Source organism: Camellia sinensis, chromosome 5 (assembly GCF_055761805.1).
Source record: "Camellia sinensis isolate YWXY chromosome 5, ASM5576180v1, whole genome shotgun sequence".
Lineage (NCBI taxonomy): Eukaryota > Viridiplantae > Streptophyta > Magnoliopsida > Ericales > Theaceae > Camellia > Camellia sinensis.
In genome coordinates, this window is record NC_138965.1 from 70,815,383 (window position 1) to 70,838,518 (window position 23,136).

Consider the following 23,136-nt stretch of genomic DNA (forward strand, 5'->3'; position numbering starts at 1 on the left):
AACCTATGGGGCTTCCATACAGATTTCAAGCCGAGCGTAAACCCCTGGGTATTTAAACCAGACTTTAGTCTCGGAACTCCCGAACCTTTGCGTTCTAGGCATAAGCCGTTTGAACTCTAGTTTCCACCGTCCCAGTTGGTCTTCTAGGAACTCACCGCAAACATAGGCAGGTGGCTTTACCAGACCACCGAAAGTCGTTCGGGCACGACAAACACCAAAGGAATTGCACCTTCAGAGGATTTAAGGTCTCCTAGACCGTACGTGTTTAAGGTCTCGCCAGACCGCAAAGTACCTGTCCGGTTCGTCTGGTCGCTCCAGCCTCAAATGAACCGTACATACAATACTGTTCCTGAAAAGAAAACAAACTTAACAGGTACAATGTTGTTAGCAACACGCATGACAATGCAAGAATGAGGCACGCATGCCGTATGGAATGTAAGTTGATGCAAATGGACTTATATGCCAAATAAACAAAACGTGCACATCAATGCACCGGGGGTTTCGCACCTCCCAAGGATTTAAGGTCTCCTAGACCGTACGTGTTTAAGGTCTCGCCAGACCATGCGTGTTTAAGGTCTCGCCAGACCGTGCGTGTTTAAGGTCTCGCCAGACCGTGATGCAAAATGTAAGTATGATACACATGCCACACGGAATGCAAAATGAAACAAATGAGACACGTGTGCCTCATAAGATGCAAAAATGATACAAGTGGACTTACACGCTACGCGAAGCCGGTTTTGAAAGTTGGACTTATACGCTACGCGAAGCCGGTTTTGAAAGTTGGACTTATACGCTACACGAAGCCGGTTTGTATTCAAAATAATGCAATGTACTAACAAGTACAACCGAGGTGCGCAAGATAGCGCGAATGGATGCATGCAAGATGCAAGTGAGGTGCACGAAACAGTGCGATGCGCAAAACAGCGCGATTGAAATACAATGCACAAAACAGTGCGACGATTTGAAATGCAGAAAACAGTGCGACAGTTTGAAATGCACAAAACAGTGCGACGGTTTGAAATGCACAAAACAGTGCGACGATTTGAAATGCACAAAACAGTGCGACAATTTGAAATGCACAAAACAGTGCGATACGCAGAACAACGCGAACAATTTTGAAATGCACAAAACAGTGCGATGCGCAACGCAGCGCGAGATTTGAAATGCACAAAACAGTGCAATGTTCAGAACAGCGCGAGCAAAATACAATGCACAAAACAGTGCGACAATAAGTGTGACACGCATGCCACACGGAATGTAAATGGGCTTAAATGCGCAACAACGTACGTATTCCGGAATGCATGACAATGCATGGAATGGAAATGCAATGATGATGCATGAGAAATGTGCACGACAATGCAAAGGGGTGCGCGTTGCAATGCATGTAACACGTGCATAACAATGCAAATGTGTGGCGCATGACAGCGCGATGTAATGCACCGAAGTAGTGTGATGAACTCGTGCAACACACATGGGGCAACTTTTGAATTTAAAAGGATACAAAAAGGATACACCTTGCATGAATTCGAGTGCCACGCATTGGAGAAACGGCCTGTGGTTAGAACGGAGGCCGGTTGAGCGTCGGAAATGCACTTTCTTGCACTTTCTTGAGCTATGAAGACCAAAAACAACTCAAATGGACTAAACAAGGCTGTGGGAACCCCACCGGCCGAAAGGGAAGGCCACCGGCTGGCCACCGGCATAAAAATAAGTTTATCGGCACAAAAAAGTGCCGGCCGGCACAAAACATTGCCGACCGGCAAACAGTTGCTGATGCGGGGCAGTTTTGACTTTTCACCTTGGGTGTTTTAAAATAGGGCTTCAACCCCTATTTCCTCACTTCTCCACCGCCGAAATCCCTTGCTCTCTCTCTCTAGAGTGTTTCTCTCTCGTTTTTCGCCCGTTTCTTCGCGTTCTACGCTCGTTTCGTCGTCGGATTCGCGATTCTCTTCGCGTTTCGGACATTTTCCACCGATCACATTTTCGTTTCGGTGCCTCGTTTGGTGTTCTAGCCTTTTCGGGGTTTGTTCCCCTTACTTTCCTCTTCATTCTTGTGCCTTTTCACATTCCGGCCTTCCCGGCCATTTCCGACCCTCTTGGGAGTTGACTTTTCAGTTGACTCTTCGCATTCCGGCCCGGTTTTCCTTTTCCCGGCCATTTTCACACCATTCTCTACATGGCGGACGACATTCCACGTGGCGGGACTCCCCCGGACCACGAGATGGATCCCGGGGTCGAGCTCTTACCACTCAGCGAGCGCCCGTTCGACCCGGCGACCTACCGGCCGGCGATCCATGTTCTGCCCCCCGACGGCCTGCGTCAGTTCCGGAGGTTCGAGAGGCACTTGGTGCCTGAGCTACTGCTACGCGAGCCTACCTCCCACCTTTCATTCGGCACTTCCGAGGTAACTCTCTTCCTTCTGCTTTACTTTCTGCAATGTAGGATACAAAACTGCCGTAGCTAGTTGTATTCTTTAACTGCTGAAAACTGATATGTTGTAGACTGTAGTTGACTGTAAGCATACATACAACTGATATCTGCTTGAGACTGACACATGCACACACACTGCACTAACCCCGGATCACTCAAACACACTGCACTCACTGTATTTCACTGCATACATACTGGCACCCAGTATTTGTCTGAATTTGTTAGATTTGCACACAATGCTATATCTGTTCTGAAACACCCAAACACGTTGACATAGCACACGTATTTCACTGCAAGCACACCGGCACCCGGTATTTGCCTGAAACTGACAAACTTGCATACATGCTATATCTGTCCTTTCAAAACTGCATTTTGAATGTTGTCTTGCCACCGTTATTTTCTGTTTACAGGAGGGTTCCCATACCATTCGCGAGTATGGGAATACTGGTGCACGGGAGTGGTATGATGAGCTCCCTGACGCAGTCCGACGCATCGTAGACCGGGCGGGCTTCGGGACCTTCTGCCGAGGGCTCTCCAGATTGTCCACATGCAGACCTCTCCTTGCCGCTCTGGCGGAGAGATGGTGGGACACCACCGATTCTTTTCATTTCTCTGCTGCAGGGGATATGACGATGACCCCTCATGATTTCTCGATGCTCACAGGCATCGGGGTGGGGGGTGATCCGATCCCATTTGACATCGCGATGGATGAGTGGACCGCAGCTCAGGTCCACCTACTGGGGGAGGCGCCACCCCTAGCTCGCCCAGGTTTCGTCCAATACTCCTGGTTCGAGGTCCAGTTTCGGGTCCAGCCCGTGTTGGAGGAGGAGGCGCAGATGACCCCAGAGGACGTGGAGAGGTATGCTCGCGGCTTCCTCATGTTCCTGTTCGGGACTACCATTTTCGCCGACCGGGCGAACACCATGCCTCTCTGTCTTCTCAGCGCATTGGTGGACGTCCAGGACATTCTGCACTATGACTGGGGCGGCGCTGCTCTGGCCACCCTTTATGGATATATGAGCTCGGCTTCGCGCGGCAGCGGCCAGCTACTCGGAGGTTACTGGCGGGCTTGGGAAGTACATTTCTTCTCCGCTTTTCATTTCTGTCTCGTACTTTCTGTACCTTGTACACTGCACACACTATAGTCTGCTTTACACTTGCTGTATACTGTACACACGGCACACACATACATTCTGCTTTACACTGACTGTACACTGCTCACACTGTACACTGCACACAATACACTGCACAACACACGACTCTGCATTTTCTGTTTTATTCCGCATATTCTACTTTATCTGATGGTCATACTGACATCTGTTTTGCAGTTGTGGGTTTACGCCTACTTTCCTAGGCTTGCCCCCGTACCAGTTGCGGAGACTCCCCTGGCCGTCCCCTTTTCGAGTCGCTTCGACGAGAGATGCACCCGGCGGCCGCGGGAGACTTTCGGCTTCTTCCGCCGATACTTCGATACCATTACCCCTGCCGAGGTATGTTTTACTTACAGTTCATTTAAGCTTCGCTTTCCAACTGTATATTTCAATAACAGTAGATAACAAACTGTCTGCCATTTTCAGTTCACTTGGCGGCCGTGGGCTCCTATGCCGGCGGCGATGCGGGGACGGTTCCCTAGTGCGGAGGACACCTCGCGTTTCCGGATTTTGCTTGAGGGCCCGGTCTGTCGGGCTTGGTACCTGGGGGAGCGTTTTCTACGCCAGACCCTAGGGTTACCTGAGTAGATAGTCCCGGTTCCCCCTCCTGCAGCTGGATGATTACTCCATCGGCTGGGAGGAGGCCGGATTTCGAGGCACTGGAGACTATCAGGAGCACGTGCGAACGTACCTGATGCGCCCCCTGAGCGGCCGTCGAGCAGAGGGGGCCAGGCCTGTGGCATCGGCGACTGGGGCCGGAGCGGGAGCAGGGGCTGGATCTTCGAGGAGGGCCCGGGTCCGTGGTAGGGGTGGAGTGCAGGGAGGACGGGGAGCTGGCTGGCCTGCCCTGCCTGCTGTACTGACTTTCCAGGGGCAGGGTGGGTCGACCTATCAGATCCCCTTCGCCCCTCCACCGGCTGGTCACGAGTTCGTTGATGTCCCCGACTTACCACCGGTACGTATCACTGCACTTCGTACAGTTATTCATTTCAGTTTACTTGATATTCCACAGAATACTAATGCATCTGATATTTTGCAGGCCTCTTCTGAGTACACCCGTCAGTCGTTGGCGATGAATGCCTCGATGATGGGGATGCTTCAGCGCACTTTTGACCTCCTAGCCCTCTACAGCATACCGGTATGTTCTTCTGACATTGGCCTCAAACCACTCATACACTGCTTTGCATAATCTGATGCACAGCATGACACCTGATCCACTGATCTCACAGTATCTGACACACTGCATACACTGCATTCTGCACTGTACTCTGCGATGATAAACTGCTCACGGCATTCTCACACTGCACTCATATACTGCATTCTAGACTGATAAACTGCTCACGGCGTTCATACATTGTACTCGGCATTGCATTCTGCACTTTTAAACTGCTCACGGCATTCTCACGCTGTACTCATATACTGTATTCTGCACCTTTAAACTGTTCACAGTATACTGATGCGTTTCCCTTTTGTGTACTTTTTCAGCCTCCTTTCCAGATTCCCATGGCAGGAGGTGCTCCAGCTGGGCCTTCTGTCTCTGCTCGGGGGAGAGATGAGGGGGACAGGATATTTCCCCGTACCAGGGGAGGGCATACTCATGTCGGGGGTAGCTCGCGAGCTCCAGTCCCGGATGATGATGATGACGAGGAGTCCGAGGCGGAGGCGGAGGCGGAGTCCGAGTCATCGGAGGAGGAGACCGGAGACGGTTCTAGCTCGGGCTCTGACGACGACGCTGATGATGCTCCTGGACCCTCGTCCAGGAAAAGGACTAGGACGGACTGACGGCCCTTGGAGTTGCTTGACGTGGATGCAGATTTTTGCTATCTTCTCCTTTCTTGTACTTTTCTTTTTGTTGGTAGATAGATTACCTTGTACTGCCGCAGGCAGATTTTGTTTTCTTTAAAACTTTGTACTTGAAAAAGATTATGAAATGAAACGGACTTTTTATCCGAAAAAGTGTTTACATTTACACATTTCATGCATTGCATCGCATCTCATCATGTTACACCTCAATGTAAATGGAACTGATTGGTCGTCTGAAAATTGAACACTTGCACTGTAATAATCAGATAACTAAACAGCCGACGGCGAAATAACCCAAGCAGCCCACTGCCTGATTCTGGACACACAGCCCTTGTTCTACTGGGGATTAATCTGCATTCAGCCCATAACACAGCATTCGGTTCATTCTGCACACAGCAATTCTCAAACAAACAGCCCAATCTGACAGGACGGACCTCAAAGATGAAACCGGTTGGAGTCGAAACACGTTCAAATGTAGAGAATGGCACAGCATTCTGAGCATAAATGATTTTTGAAATTGAATGAGGGTTTTTCAAACTGGGATATCGAGCCTACAACTGAACACAGCGGGGAGGACTCAAATATAGGCGTACGACCTAAACACAACGAGACATGCTCGGGAAAGACTAAAAACAAAAGACGAGAACGTCAAATCAAAGAGACGCGACACACAGACGCGTAAACGAAGATGGGGGACCTCAGATCACGAGGGGCCAGTTTCTCTAGGCATTGTTTCCCACCCTTTCTGATTTGTGATTCTCACATCGCTCGACTCTCAAGCTCGGATCTTCTCTCGAAACCCTTTTCTTCACTTTTCTCTCAACTTACACCTCTCTATTCTTCAATCTCTCATTTTCCATCCCTCCCCGGGGTGACTGATGAATGAACAGGAAGTTGCGGGTTCACGCCCGATGCCGTTAGCTCACAGCTATTTCTTCTGGCGGGCACAGCGCTTTTCTGGCAAGTACGTCGATGACGGGGGCAAGACAGAACGCCTGGCTCAACTGCCATTCTTTGTTTTTGCTTTCTACTAAAACAATTTTGATCAAAATGAGAGTCGGATTAACGTACTTGTTCGATTTTTGATTTGAAAATCATGCAAGTCAGGCAGCAAGCACTGAAAATTTTCCTTTTTTGGGTCCAAGACAATGGTCCAGTTTTGGAAAATGGAATAGTTTTCGAGAAAATAGTCAACCTCAGTAAAAATTTTCAAAAACTATTTTTGCAAACGGCTGATGCTCAACAAGCATGGAACTTACTTTTCGAGAAGCGCAACCTCGGATCGGAGGCAATGGAAAATTGCCCCTGGTTTGAAGGGGGGGTGGGAGGCAACGGAAAGTTGCCCCTGGTTTGAATGGCGGCTCACGGCGGCTCGTGGCAACGGAAAGTTGCCCCTTGTTTGGGATGGTGCCGCAGCAATCTGTAAACAGTCTTCATTGGCGATGGTCGAACTCTCAGACAGAGAGATGACGAAGACGGTCACAACACATATATGGACACAATCACCTTGAAAGGTGTTGGCCACTGGACTTTGGGGATGAAATCGAAACCATTGCCTGGACTGAGACGCTATGAAAGCGTTGGGGGCTGGACTTCATGATGAAGTTGCCTACGTATCCCAAACATGGGAATCAAGCCTTACGTAGTTCCGGTTAAGGTACACTCGGGTATTTTAACCTTCACTTTTTTTAGGCTCTCACTTTTGCCAAGGCGCCCAATGCGGGTTTTCGAGCTTGCGAGCTTTTTTTCATTTTCTTTTTTTTCTCTTTTTCATTTCTTTTTTTGCTCTTCCTTTTTTCTCTCTTCTTTTTTTTTTTCTTTTCATTTCTTTTCTTTTCTTTTTTTTCATTCATTTTTCTTCTTTCTTTTTTTGTATTTTTCTCTTGCTCTAACTTTTGCCTGGGCCGCCCTTCCGGGTTTTCGGCCCAACGAGCCTCTCAAAGGGTAAAAGTGTAGCAAGTCCATGCCAAATGGTTTTTTGAATTGAAGCCCCTTTGTATCTAAGAGAACGGCTGTTGTAATGATTTGCGGAAGTATCCATCCTGGTTGCTCCACGAGCTTCTCCCGGCGAGATCTGCTCCTTCCGATTCAGCTTTGGTGCCTCTTGCTCGAGGGCTGCTTCAAAACTGGCCACACGGGCCTTTCGCGGCGTTTGTCCGTTGAACTTTCTGAACGTTCTGAACGGGTTCAAAGTCGGAAAACAAATAGGTTGAATCTTGAGGCTGAGAGTGATCCTAGGCTGCGCGACCTCAAGAGGGATTGCACACAAGTCTTCACAGGGCTGCGTAAAACATTTGTTTTTGAAAGTTTTTAAGAAAGCGACAAATCGCTCGCGCCGAAGATAGTGTGGAACCAATCTGGATCAGGGCAGGATCCTTCTCAGTACTCACGCCGACAAGCATGATTTCATTCATAAAAAGGCTTAGCACGCTCCTCTTTTTCTCAAAATGATCAAAATTTTACAAAACCCGAGGAATTCCATCCTCTTCGTTTTCATCACCGCAGTGTTCAAAAAGGTTTGTTTTTGGAAAACTTAGGTTAATGCAATGAGTTTGGCGCGCAGGAGAGCAGGCGAGATGTACTGTCAGCCCAATCAAATTCTCTGGTACTTATGCTGAAAGCAAGCATGAAGTTGAGATAGCAACAGCTGTTTCAATCGGCTCTGTTGGTGCGACTGGCTCCTCGGCAGAAACAGACTCAAGACAAAAACAGATAATAACAAAACGGCGTTCGGGACAACAACCCCAGAATCACCTAGTATTATATACAACGGGGACTGACTCGATACAATCAGATAGACCCTTAAGCAAAAAAAAAAGACTGACTCAAGACAAAGAGACAGAATCAAAACAAAAGACTGACTCGACATCCAAGCCAGGATTTACAAAACTCGGTTTCACCGATGCTCAAAAATGCGTGCCAGACGCTTCAAAAATACACCAAATGTTGCCCGCGGGCGGTTCACTTTACATACTCGCAGTATCTGAGCCCTCGAAATCCAACAACTGAGTGGTGACGGGCTTGCCTGAGGTGGGTGGTAGGATAACCTTGTTATCAATCAAATCCTGCACTTCATGACGAAGGCGGGAACATCCATCGGTACTGTGACCGGACTGTTGGTGGTACGCGCAGTACAAGGTAGCATCATGCGTGGGAGGGAGATTCTTCGGGAGTGGCCGAGGCTCCAAAGGCTTAAGGTGCCCATTCTTCGCCAATATTAGCAACGCCCTAGATAAAGGCGTGTGGAGGTCGTGAAAGACCCTGCGCCCTCGGGGCAGGTACTTTGCAGTTTGAGGATTCTTGCCAGATGCGCTGGCGAAACGATCGGCTGGCGCTGCCTTGGCTTTTTGGACCTTTCCCGGTGCAGGGTTGGGAATGACAGGAATTGTCTGGGCATGACGGGGCCCATCCCGATTTTCTGCCTGGCTTGAACTGCCTTTGATTGGAGCGGGGAAAGCATCATCCACAGCTTTGATCATGATCGCAGACGTTTGTTGCTTGTTCATCCCTCTGATTTTCAGAGCCTCGACTGCCCACAGCAGTTGCTCAATGGGGTCGGCATCTACCTTTGCCTTATCCATTCCTCTGGCCTCAGCCTGATCAAGGGTCTGGGTTGATACTGGCATGTCGCGGCTGTAGCTGGAAGCCACCTCTGGCTGGCTGAGCTCTATCACAATCCGCCCCAGTAGCGGGGGCTCTTGTGGTACGAAATTCCCGGCATACGGCGCCGCTGGCGGTGAAGCCGACATTCCATAGGCGAGGTCTGCCACAGACCTTTGGAGGTCCCCTATCATTCCCATCAATTCAAAGGTGGTGGGCTCACGAGCCTGGTATAACTGGGGAGCCTAGACCGGGTGCACAACAGGCAATCTGGGTGGGTGTGACATACTGATGCTGGCCTCACTCTGCGGAGCGGTTCCTTGTTCCAATGCAGCCGTCATGACCACAATTTCTTCTGAATTTTGTGCCGCCATAAATCTTGCCTCAGCAAGGGGAGACACTGGCTATTCTGTATCAACTCTGCAACTCTCTGAACTGAAAGAAAAACAGACAGCATTTCAGCCCAAACTGATCGGATACGGGCGTAGCCAAACAACTGTACCCTACTGTTGATCACTGTTCCCAGATTTCTGTTTCCAAAATACTGAATCTGATACCCGCGGATAACTGATTCCTGATAACTGATTCTCAACAATACTGATTCTGGTGCCCTCGGGCCCAATACTCAAGCTTGCAAACTGACATATGCGTTCCTGTAGAGATACACTCTAAAAGCACATAGCAAGTAAGGAGAGCCAAAACACCCCTATGTTGGGGTAGGGTTTCCATGTCCTATTTTGTCAGGAGCTAGGGTTTCACTACGCACGCGGCGGTTTCAAACAACCTATAATTGGGTAAGCAACCTGTCCTAGCTGGGAATGGTCACTATGGATTCCGAATATGCACTAGGTCGAATGGTCAAAAAGGGTGCCCCGGTAAACCGGGGTTTGTGTTCCCATACTGTCAGAGCCCATAGCCGGCCAGCCTTATGGACATGCCTTGACAAGACAAGCCTCCGGCAAACCGTTCAGGAATGGCAGATGGCAAACACTGTGTTCCTAGGCGCACCAATGCACATGCAATGCAAAGAAACACATAAATGAGATCAAAACTGGATATCACGAGTTCGAGTCAAGCTCTCTAAAATCCTCAGCAGAGTCGCCAGAAACTGTAGACGCGCCCGCGAGGGACCCTCATGCTACAGTTCGGACTCGAGATTTGTGTCGCGGTTCTTAATCTTGAACCAAAGAGTCCAAATCTGGCAAATCGTTTTGAGAAACATATTTTTGAAAAAGTAGTGCCAAACATGGACTGCTTTGCCAGATACAGAGTCGCCACCTAAATATTTTTAAAATGGGGAAATTTAGGAAACCCTGACTCGGTGCCGAAGGCCACATGTCCGTCATCACCGGAGTTGTCTCGGCTCGGGAGCTTGGGTACGATCGGGGAAGGTCAGCTATGAGCACCCTTTCGCCCGGTCCGAAGACCGGCCTCTACTAACCATGATATCCGATTTTGAAAACGTTATGTGTTCTTATTCTATTTATTAGCCTAGAATTACTATGTTATGCGCACAGCAAACAAGTATAGACTAGATTGCCTAATTTGGAATAAACATTGCATATCCGTTTGTTTTGAAAAATGCTTTGGAATTGCTACCCGCAGTTAGGCTAAAACACGGATTTCAATGAGTTCTTCCAACTCAAACAATCCAACCTTCACCCACAGGCATCCAAAACAGTTTAACACATAAGCATCTAGCCACATGTTAAGCATGCTGTCATGGCAACATTCACACTCATGCGACATGCTAAAGCGGAAATACTTACATCGTACTCCGTGCCAAAACAAAGAACTTGTTAGCAAACATGCATGATCCAAGTCCATGTTAAGTGCCTAATGCATCGCATACAAAGTGTTGCTAGAATAGGCTCGGCTATCCTAAACATGGCATGTGAGAATGCACAACTATCACATATTCAGTTTAGAATTTGAAGTACAAATGCGGTTAGCATGATGTACCGAGCCTAACGCATGTAATACAAATGCATGGATGCACACATGCGTAGCATAAGGTATGCTAAATTAAACATGCCCTAATCTACCATCGTAAGCAGGTAAATAAAAGGGAAGAAAGAAGTGAGGTTGGAAGACATACACACCACCCACACACACTTATTACAGATTTGCCCTCGCTCGGAGGGACCGAATAAATATTACAAATTAATTAACTACGCAAGCTAATTAATATTACAAATTGCCTAATTTAATTAACAAATTAAATAGACTAAGAAAAACAGTAAAACGCCTCGAGAAGCGCGCCGCCATGCGCAGGCTGCCTCTGTTTTCCTTCCTTCACTCCTCTGGAGGCTGTCAAAACCTCAGGGTTGCATCCCTGGACACTGGGGAGTACCACCGGCTGAGTGGAATCACCACCGGCACTGGTGTGTATCCATCGGCACAAAATTAATCTGTCGGCAGAGAAAATATTGCCGGCCGGCACCTTACACTGCCGGTCGGCAGAGTATTCCTGCAGAACCTACAAGTCACAGCAACAGAGGGCAAGGCAAAGCATGGCAGCACAATTCAAGGCATATATGCACCAACCATGTCCCTTATCATGATAATGACTCAAAGGGGCATGTGCCTCGATTCTCGGACCACCAATCACGCATTTCCATGCACGATGGCCCAAAGAACCAAGTATGCAACTTTGATTTCAAATGTATGCAAACCAATCAAACAAAACTCCCAATCCCTATCCCCCAAGTCAAGGGACAAGGAATGCATGCAAGATTTAATGCAACCTAGGCATACAAGCTAAGGATGCAACATGGCATGGCAATGAACTTATGCAATCATGCAAGCATACATATGGCAATGCAAATAGATGGAAAGATGGTCTTATACATGAATTAGGCAGCTCTAATAAGGCCTAAAACAGTGGCCAAAGTGCTAAAAAGCGAGGGCTAAGTGGCATACACACACACATGCACATAAGGACTAACACTTGAGCACAAATCAAGCAACATTCAAGCACACTTGAAAGGGACAAACATGAACAATTAGCATGCATTATAAGCTTTGAAATCATGCTAATACATGGTGCCAAACCAAGCAACAAATCAAGCCAAGCATGCACCAAATGGCCTAAGTGTTCAAAGCGAATCAATGAGGCATTGAACTACACTTAACAAGACCAAACATGGTATGAGCTTATCAACCAAAAGCAGAGTTTTGGGGCATCAATACAAGGCCTAAGGACCACTTAGATGGCATCTAAATGACCCAAAAAACAAAGGCATGTATAATGGTCAAAACATGGAGCATTGCTACACAAGCTTCCAAAGCATTAAAGAGGCATGCAAGGCAATCAAACAAGCATGGAAATGGGACTGAAATGGCATATAGGATGATCCCAAATCACCAAAACAATGCAAAGATGGCATGCTACACATGCACACTCTCAAGGCTAACAAGCCCAAATACAAAGGAGCTATATCAAGCATGCCAAAATCAACCCAAACACTTATGGGCAGACCTAAAACATGGCAAATTAAGCACATAATCTTCACAAGACTAAGCCTAAAACATGCTCCCACAAAGGCTAACAACCTAAGGCACATTAAGGCATAAACAAGGCATTACACGACAACTATGCTAAGCATGCATGGAGCACCAAAACCAACTTAAAATCATGTTATATTATGGATATATAAGCATGAAAAACAAACCAAACATGCTCAACACACACTCAAGCATAGGCTTCCTTAAGAGGCCAAAACATGCCCTTTTCAAGGACAACAAGGAGAGGGGGTGACCCTCTCCTTCTTGGGACTTCAAGGCATCATCTTCACCACTGAAATCCCTCAAGATTTCAGTGGTGAAGAGACCCCAACACCAAAATCCCGGAGCTAGCACAAAATGGTCCAAAATGAGGCCTTTCAAGGCCTAAGGGTGGTCAACAACCCTCAAACAAAAAAACAATCTTAATAAACAATAAAGAGGGCCTAAAAATAGAACTTTTTTATGTTATACAATAAGCACAAAAATAGCTCTAAGATAGGTATAAAATCAATACAAAAATGGGGAAAAATGGGACTAGATTCTCACCCTTGAAGCCTTCTTCACAAATGATGCTCCAATGGCCTCCTTTGGCTCCAAACCTGTCAAGAAACTCAAGAACAAGCCCTTAGAACCCTAGTTTCAAGAGGAAGGTGAAACACTAGGTGCTTGTGTGCAATAGTATGGACTAAAACACACACAGGAGTAAATATAGAGATAGGATATGTATGCAACTCAAACCCTAAAACCAGAGCTTCTCTCTGTGTTTTTCCCTCTCTAAAATGTCTAAAGTCTCTCCTCTTAGCCACAAGAGAGAGCCTCTATCTCTATCTCTCACCAAACTTGCAAAACTTACAAGTTAAGCCAAACTAGAGGGCCATCCCTCCATACACGTGTATGGAGGGAAAGTCACTGCAATACAGCTGCCTAAAAATATCTCAAAAAGCAACTGCACAGTAACCGGCCGGCCAAAAATGCCATCTTGGCCAAAAAGAGTGCCGACCGGCACTAAATAGTGCTGACTGGCAACAAATAGTGACGGCCGGCAATAAACATTGCCGGTGGCAGCAAACACCAGCCGGTGGCCTCTAGCCATTGCCGGTGGTGGGTGGGGATGGTCTACAAGCCCCACCCTGCCTCTCAAGGGCAAGATGCAAGTGTTTGGTGCAAAACCAGACACTAAACGGTCGAGTTCGGGGATCCTGAGGCAAGGCGCGCGAGCCGAGACCTCCGGGAACTCCAAACGAACACAAACATGGATAATCACCGAGTGTTCAAACGGTGACGTCCAAGTCTTGAGGACGGTCAAAAATGGGGTGTCTACACTTGGGTAGATGGGCTGGGGTGATGTATATACTGGGGTCAAACAGGTTGGCCATTGTTTGGATGAAGTTTACCTACCTAGGTGGAGGCTTTTGATTGACGTTTGGTTTTTCTGGAGGTGCTATTACCTTGTTGTCAATGGGATCTTGAATCTCATGGCGTAGTCTGAGGCAAAAGTTGGCATCATGACCCTAACTCAAACAAGGCCTCAAACAACCATTTTTAACACTTAAAAAAAAAGGTTTTTGTAGTTGAAAGCTAGGTCTAAAACAGCATGCAAAGAGGGCCAAACAAAGCAACTAAAACAAAGCTTTAAAAAGGATGTGGCTTACCCTTGAAGAACAGCAGCAACAGCAGCACTTCTGAGCCAAAACCAACCTTAAAAAGCTTCCAAAAGACTATCAAGCACAAAAATATATATATATATATATATATAGAGAGAGAGAGAGAGAGAATTATAGAGAGAGAGAGTAGATTTTTTGCTCTCCAAAAATCTGAACCCTTTAGAAGGGGGAGACACCTCCCCTTTATAGAAATGCAAGCAATAGCTTGTTTGACAAGCTTAAGGCTTGTTGCAATCCCTCCATACACGTATGGAGGATGGCTTCAATGCCCAACAGCTGGCACAGTTGGCACCAAAAATATCTGCAAAAACAGAAAAATGGTCGTAGGCCACTTCAAGTGGCCGACCGGCCACTTCCACTAGCCTACCGGCCACTTCAAGTGGCCTACAAGGGAGAAAAGTGGCCGACAAGGTTCCAAAAGTGGCCAACAAGGCTGAAAAACAAGAAAAGTGGCCGTAGGCCACTTTAGGGGGCCGTTCGGCCACTTTCACTAGCCTATAGGCTACTTCAAGTGGCCTACAAGAGGAAAAAGTGGCCAACAGATGCCAAAAGTGGCCGACAGGCCCTCCCCTCCCTCTAGGCAAGGGTTAACAAGGTATGGTCCAAAAACAAACCAAAAAGAAGAGAGCTAAGAGGCCCCAAGACAAGGTGCTCAGCCGAAAGCTCTAGAAACTAGCCTACCGGCCACTACAAGTGGCCTACAAGAGGGAAACGTAGCCTACAAGCCCAAAAAGTGCCCTACAGGCCCCTCTCTCTCTCCTGGAAAAGGCACCAAGGTCCGGTCTAAAAGCAAGCATAAAACCAAGAGAATTCAGAGGCTCATAGACAAGGCACGTAGCCGAAAACTCTAGGGATTCCAAATGAGCACAAACATTCGCAATCACCGAGTGCACAAACGATGACATCAAAGTCTTAAGGTCGGTAAGAAATGAGGTGTCTACACAAGGTCTTCCGATAAAGATCAGATCATGATGATTGTTCGGAATCTGCAGGGCAAGTTGCTGCAAAAGATGATCATTCTACCTCTGTTTACCTTTTCAGACCTTCATGAAATGGGAGTTCAAATCGAGGAGGCCCTCCAACAAGGGATCTTCATAGAAGATGAGCCTTTGAAGAAGAATGTTGCTCATAGTTCCAATGCTACTACTGATGGTAGCACAACTGCGAAATGCTTAGAAGTAGACACTATCACCACTCCCCTCAATGGCCAAAAACCAACCACTTCAAATCGACCCCAAGCCCAAAAGTTCAATCCTCTTTATATGAGTCTCTCTCAAGCTTTGAAAAAGCTGCAAGAAGAAGGGCCCCTAGAGCTCCTAGAACCTCAACCCCTTCCAAATCCTCTTCCACCAAGATATGACCCAACTAAATATTGTGCCTATCATCAACAACACGGTCATGATACAAAATGTTGCATCCGTCTCCGTCATAAGATTCAGGATCTTATTGACGAGGAGACCGTAGCTCCACCAAAAGGACCTCGGGCCACCACTGACCCGTCACATCTACATCTCAACCTCGTTCATATACTGTCGTCCACCTATGACCCCAGTATATACATCACCCCAGCCCATTTACCCAAGCCTGAGGTATTTATTCCAGAAAGCACGAAATTGTGCATGATGGATACACCTGAACCCCAATCATCTCAAACCCATGAACCCACTACTTTTGAGCTAATGAGAATGATTGAAGATCTTCAGAGAACTGTGGCAAATTTAGCCTTCGGGATATTGGCTCCATCATCGACCACATCACATACCAGGGATTTCATGTCAAAAGGCTCCCTAATCTTGGGACAGGCTGTAGTGAAACAAGGCCAATTCCTTGGCAAAGTGGAGGCAAGTGGTAAGAACAAGGTAGGGGCATTGGTCCCCATGAACATCTTCAGTGTGCTGTTGAGGCTTTGAAGGCCGAAGAACTGAACAAACAATAAGTGCTCGCAGTTGTTGTAAAAACTGTGGATGACACTTTTGCTACTCGGGATGAGAGCATTTTGAATCAAGGGGCAAGCCAGAAAAAGGGATATCGTACCAGAAACGCCCCTTTCAGCTCTAATCCTATACTCGGAAGAGATCAGCAAACCCAATCAACACCTGCCGACCCTTTCGCTGGTGTATCCAACACAACCTCACAAACCTCGAAGTACCCACCCCGAGGCCAGATGGTCTTCAATCCCCTCTACATGACTTTGTCCAAAGCCCTTCACTCCTCGTTTGACAAGGCCATCTCAAACCCCTTGAGCCTCAGCCTCTCCCGAATAACCTCCTTTCCTCATATGATCCGGCCAAGTACTATGCCTTCCATCAACAAGCCGGCCATGACACTAACATGTGTTTTCGTCTTCGCCATGAAATACAAGATTTGATTGATAACAAGGTCATCGTCGCACCAGGTCTTGCAAAGTCAATCGGTACTGGGTCGGTGAACTTGGGGGGGATAATGTGACTATGTGATCGGGGGATGAACCACCTACTGATGGCGCTCGATTTACTCCAGACGTGGCAATGGCACGTACTGTTTTGAGCAATTTACGAATGTTGTTTATTTTACTTTCTGGCTTGGGTATTGGGTCAGTCTTGTTGTGTTATATTGAGTCTATCTTGTTGTATCAAGTCAGTCCTGTTGTGTCCGAGTCGGGTGATTTCGGGGGTGTTACCTTGGGCATCACTTGCTTGTTTTGTGTTTGTCTTTTACACTCTTTCTTTTGAGTTTATTTCTACCCTTGAGCGAGTTGTGCTAGAAGATTTGAATGAAACGACAGTGCTTTTTTCCTACCTTTCTGTGCCTTGAAATCATTGCATTAACCTAAGTTTTTCAAAAACTTTTCTAACACTATGTTGAAAACAAAGAGGGAGGAATTCCTCTAGATTTGCAAAAATTTGATCAACTGAGAGAAAGAGAGGCATGCTAAGCCCTTAATGAATGAAATCATGTTTGTTAATGTGAGTACTGAGAAGGATCCTAGCTTGGTCTAGATTGGTTCTACACTGTCTTCATGAGCGATTAGTTGCTTTCTTAAAAGATTTTAAAAAATATTTTTCGTGGTCCTGCAAAGACATGTATGAAATTGATCTTGAGATTGTGTAGCATAGGATCGCTCTCAATGTCGAGACTCGACCCCTTTTTGCTTTCAAACCTTGAACTTTGATTCAGAATGTTCAACGGTCAACCACAATAGAAGGCCCAACAGGCCAGATTTAAAGAAACCCTTGAACTAGGGGCAAGAAAGGTCAAATCAAAAAGATTAGATATCATCAAAGGAGGCCCGCCAGGCCAGATTTGAAGAAACCCTTAAACTAGGGGCAAAAAATGTCAGATGTGCTCAAAGATTCAAAAGATGGGTCATTCCGCAAACCAATGAAGACTGGCAAGAAAGCCAAATTCCAGCAGCTGGAAGAAGAAAATTTATTGCCGAAGGACAATCGAGTTCCTATCCCCCACACTAGGGGCAACTTCAGCCCCCCATTGGATGGACTCCTACATTATCAGCAAGCAACAACTATTCTACTGGATTCAGATGGCTTCGAGATCTCAAACTAATCAACATGGACAAAGTTACAATTTTTTTACCCTTGAGTGGCTTGCTAGGCCGAAAACCCGGAAGGGCGACCCAGGCAAAAGTTAGGGCAAGAAAAAGAAAAGAAAAGAACAAAAATGAAAAAAGATGAAAAATAAAAAATGAAAAAGATGAAAAGAAATGAAGAAAAAGAAATGAAATGAAATGAAAAGAAAATGAAAAAATGAAAAGAAAAGAAAAACAGAGCTTGCAAGGTTGAAAACCCGAAAGGGCGACCTTGGCAAAAGTTAGAGCGTAAAAGAAAAGTGTCAACACCCGAGTGAACCTCAACCCGGAACTACGTTAGGCCTGATTCCCATGTTTGGGATACGTAGGCAACTTCATACTGAAGTCCGGCCCCAATCCATTTTCAGCCTGCTTGGCTCATCCATGTTGATTGGTTTATCCTTATGCAACTCGGCAATCTCATCCATGTGCAAATTGGCTTGTCTTCGTTTAAATTCAGTTGTTCTATTCCGTTGAAAGATTCAGCTGCAAGACAATTCAAGTTGAGATCTGAGGTTGTGCATCTCAAGAGTAAGTTTCGTGTTGGTCGAGCAGTGGCCATTTGCAAAAATAATTTTTGAGAATTTTTGCTGAGGTTGACTAATTATCTAAAAAATTATTCTATTTTCCAAACTGGACCATTTCTTGGACCAAAAAAAAGGAAAATTTTCAGTGCTCACAACCTGACTTGCATGATTTCAAATCAAAAAATCGAACAAGTATGTTAATCTAACTCTCATATTGGTCAAAATTGTTTTAGTAGAAACCAAAACAAAAAATGGTCAAAATGATGAACTAGGGGCACAGTTGAGTCAGGATTTCTGTGTTTTCCCTGTTGTCAACATACTCGCCAGAAAGGGCACCATACTCGTCGGAAAGGGCACCATATTCACCAGAAAGGGCACAACTGAAGCTGACAACAAAGGGCCGAAAGCTCTCTCATCCTCCAACCAGCGAGGTTTTCAAGCCAAGTGTGAAGCACCAACTGAAAATGAAGCAGGGTATTCCATTCCCTCATCTGGACAGGTCTGATCACATCCAAACTGGCCATGAGCATCATCAACCGACGTCAGCTGCGGATTCGCTGCACATTCAGTCGCACCACAACCCCTCTATGGGAAAGCTCACTGTTGTGAGTGGAAGAAGAAGAATCTAGTAGAATACTAGGGGCAAGAGCCCACAACTTCTTGTTTATCCATCACCCACCCAGGGGAGGGATAAAAAAGAAGAGAGATTAAATAATAGAGAGATGTGCGTTGAGAGAAAAAGTGAGAAAATGGCTTTTTAGAGAAAAAGAGATTGAGTGCCAGAGTGATGTGAGAATAAAAAGTAAGAAAGGGTGGGAAACAACCCAAAGAAACAGGCTCCTCGTGCACTAAAAGGTCTCTCGCCATTGGAACACATTTGAGTGTTGTGTGTGTGTTTTTGTTTGTCGCGATTCTTGTTTTCAGTCGTTTTGAGTGTCAAATAAATGTGTTTAGGTTGTTAACCTTTGTTTTTCTTTGTTAAGTCATTTTGATTGTGGTTAGTTGTAGGCTTAATACCCGGTTAAGAACTCGTTTCTCAATTTCAAAAAATAAATCGTTTTGTGCTCAGAGTGCTGTGTCGTTCTCTACTTATGTGCAAAACAGATTCTTTCTTTGATAAACTACAAGGTTCAACCCATGTCATGAGAGAGCAATAGAGCAAGGACCTATCTGAAGCTATATAGGTTCCAGACTGCAAAACAAAAGAAAAGAGGGAAAATGTGGAGCATCTTAGTGTGTTTCACCTTTAGCAAATTCTGAGATTGCATTCCATTTGTACCTCCTCAGGTCTTGTTAATGCTCCGAAGTATGAGTGTGCCTCTACCTCAAGCTTAAGGTCAAGCCTGCTTCAAAGCCAGAATGGCGATCAGAATTGCTCTCCCAAGTACCATTCCCTGCAAGAGGCATCTTGGCTGTGTTTGCAATGAGTCCCTAGGAGACCAATTGCGACGGTAGAAACTAAAGTCCGAATGGCCGATGCCTAGAACACAAAGGTTTGAGATTTTTGAGACTAAAGTCTGGTTTAAATACCCAGGGGTGTATCCCTGGCCTGAAATCTGTATGGAAGCCCTATAGGTTGAGGTAGCGTGTATGCGCCTTAAGTCTGGATACTAAACCAACCTAGTCTGTTACCTCGTTGGGGAATAAGGAAAGTTGTGAATATGATTAGAAAAACAAGCGGTATCCGTGGCTTCTACATGCAGAGGTTACGCCTTGTCAGTATTTCAGGACCTTTGAACGGTGAGTTGAAGGTAAGAGTTCGAAGAACATAAGGGGAGATCCCCGTTAGAGTAGAGCGGTTCATTGCCACTCACCTCATGAGGTGCTTTTTTAAAGCACTGCTGTTTGTTTATTGCATTCCCTAAACATCATACATTGCTGGTAACATGTATCGTATCATAGCACTTATAGCATTGATTTGCATCTTGTGTTATCTTGTATCATTTATCCTTTTATGCTGAGCAGCGTTTAGGATTGTTGTCCCCCAGGGCTTCTCTCAAGTTGCACATGAGTGCGTTCCTGATTGCTTTTCTTCGAACCTCTTCTCACGATTTCAGCGTGGTTAGAGTGACCCATTCCAAACACGCAACACGATTTCAGCGTGTTTGGAATTTATCTTAGGCTGCATCGAGCGCGCTCCTGATTAGTTGTTGTCGGACCTCTTCTCACAATTTCAGTGTGGTTAGAGTGCTCCTTTCCTTACACGATTTTAGCGTGTTTGGAATTTATCTCAAGTTGCGTTAAGTGCGCTCCTGATTGATTGCTTTTCTTCAAACCTCTTCTCACGATTTCAACGTGCTTAGAGTGTCCCATTCCTCACACGATATCAGCGTGTTTGGAGTTTATCTCAGGTTACGTTCAGCGCGCTCCTGATTGGTTGTTTTCGGATCTCTTCTCACGATTTCAGCGTGGTTTGAGTGTCTCCTTCCTCACACGATTTCAGTGTGTTTGGGATATGTTTGTCCTCTTCTCACGGTTTCAGCTTGGTTAGAGTGTTCTTTTCCTCACACGATTTCAGCGTGTTTGGAATTTATCTCAGGACGCGTGGAACGTGCCTCTAATTGGCTTTCTCAGCACCTCTTCTCACAATTTCAACATGGTTTCAGTGTCCCATTCCTCACACGATTTCAGCGTGTTTGGGATTTATTTGTCCTCTTCTCACGGTTTCAGTGTGGTTAGAGTGTATCATTCCTCACACGATATCAACGTGTTTGGAATTTATCTCAGGTTGCGTCGAGCGCGCTCCTGATTGGTTGTTTTTGGACCTCTTCTCACAATTTCAGCGTGCTTAGAGTGTCTCATTCCTTACACGATATCAGCGTGTTTGGAATTTATCTCAAGTTGCGTCAAGTGCGCACCTGAGCGGTTTTTTTTTTTTGAACCTCTTCTCACGATTTCAGCATTGTTAGAGTGTTCCTTTCCTTACACGATTTCAGCGTGTTTGGAATTTATCTCAGGTTGCGTCGAGTGCGCACCTGAGCGGTTGTTTTCAAACCTCTTCTCACGATTTCAGCGTGGTTAGAGTGCTCATTTCCTTACACGATTTCAGCGTGTTTGGAATTTATCTCAGGTTGTGTCAAGTGCGCACTTGAGCGGTTGTTTTCGAACCTCTTCTCAAGATTTTAGCGTGGTTAGAGTGCTCCTTTCCTTACACGATTTCAGCGTGTTTGGAATTTATCTTAGGTTGCGTCGAGTGTGCACCTGAGCAGTTGTTTTCGGACCTCTTCTCACGATTTCAGCGTGGTTTGACTATCCTCTTCCTTACACGATTTCAGCGTGTTTGGAATTTTTTCTTCCTCTTCTCACAGTGTCAGTGTGGTTAGAGTCTGTTCTTTCTCATACGATTTCAGCGTGTTTGGAATTTATCTCAGGTTGTGTCGCGCGCGCTCCTGATTGGTTCTTTTCGGACCTCTTCTCACGATTTCAATGTGGTTTGAGTGCTCCCTTCTTTATACGATTTCAGCGTGTTTGGAATTTATCTCAGGTTGCGTCAAGTGCGCACCTGAGCAGTTGTTTTCGGATCTCTTCTCACTATTTCAGCGTGGTTAGAGTGCTCCTTTCCTTACACGATTTCAGCGTGTTTTGAATTTATCTCAGGTTGCATCGAGTCCACCCCTGAGTAGTTGCTTTCGGATCTCTTCTCACGATTTCAGTGTGGTTAGAGTGTTCCTTTCCTCACACAATTTCAGCGTGTTTGGAAGTTATCTCAGGTTGCGCATGAGTGTGCTCTTGATTACTTTTCTTCGGACCTCTTCTCACGATGTCAGAGTGGTTTGAGTGTCCCCTTCCTTACACGATTTCGGCATGTTTGGAATTTGTTCTTCCTCCTCTCACGATTTCAGTGTGGTTGAAGTATGACGCCCCTTTTGCATCTACTGCACTATCTGTTACATTTATTGCATTATATCTATATTTATCGCCTGCATGCTTTCCATGTTTAGCTTAGTTTGGCATGTGCTCATACATTTCCTTTGTTGAAGCATGGTTCTGTGATAATGTGTACGCACCTATTCCACTAAGAGAATTGTGGTCTGAGGGTTTCGGCACCTTTTCTATGTTAGACGTGATCTGTTTTGGTGTCCATGCCTTTTTTAGGTAAAATGTGGTTTGGCTGCGTGCCTTATTCACTTCATCCATTGCATCGTACTTTGTTTTGTTGTATTTAGCATGTTGGATCATGATCTTTCCTCAGCAGATCATTCCTCACTCATATCATGCCACCCAATTACTTGTATTCTTTATGCGAAACACATAGTTCTGCATGTGCACACGCCTATTCCACTAAAGAGAATTATGGTTAGAGTGCTCCGTCACCTTTTCTGTGTTGATATTTGTGTGGTTTTGCACTGCTTATGGTTTGGTTATTTCGTTACATTGTACATCATATGCATTGTTTCATTACATTGTATCTCATTTACATTGTTTTGTTGCATTTTGTATCATCTTGCATCCTGCCCCTGAACTATGCTGGTTTGATTCCTTGAAAAGGGATACGTAGGTAGCCTATGGGTGCAACCATTTACTTATTTGTATTTTGTTTATTTATCCAAGTCTTCGGCCTTGTCAAAAATGGGTCGTCTCTGGACTTTGACATTCACTCACGTCATTTCATGACTTCGAGCTCTGTCAAAGAGGGGCAACTGTAGACACCCTATTTTTCACTGCCCTTAAGACTTGGGCGCTATTGATTGTTTACTTGGTGGTGAAAGGTGCGCAGTGTAAAGGTTCGGGTTCTTCGGCAAGAGAGGCTTCAAATCCTAACCTTACACCTCAGTTGTGGACTAAAGCCTTTTGACCAAAATGATTTTTAGACCTTAAAATCCTCTCTTTCAAAATATTTTTGAAAAATGTTCCAACGATGTTCCGACGCTCGCATTTTGTTAAATATT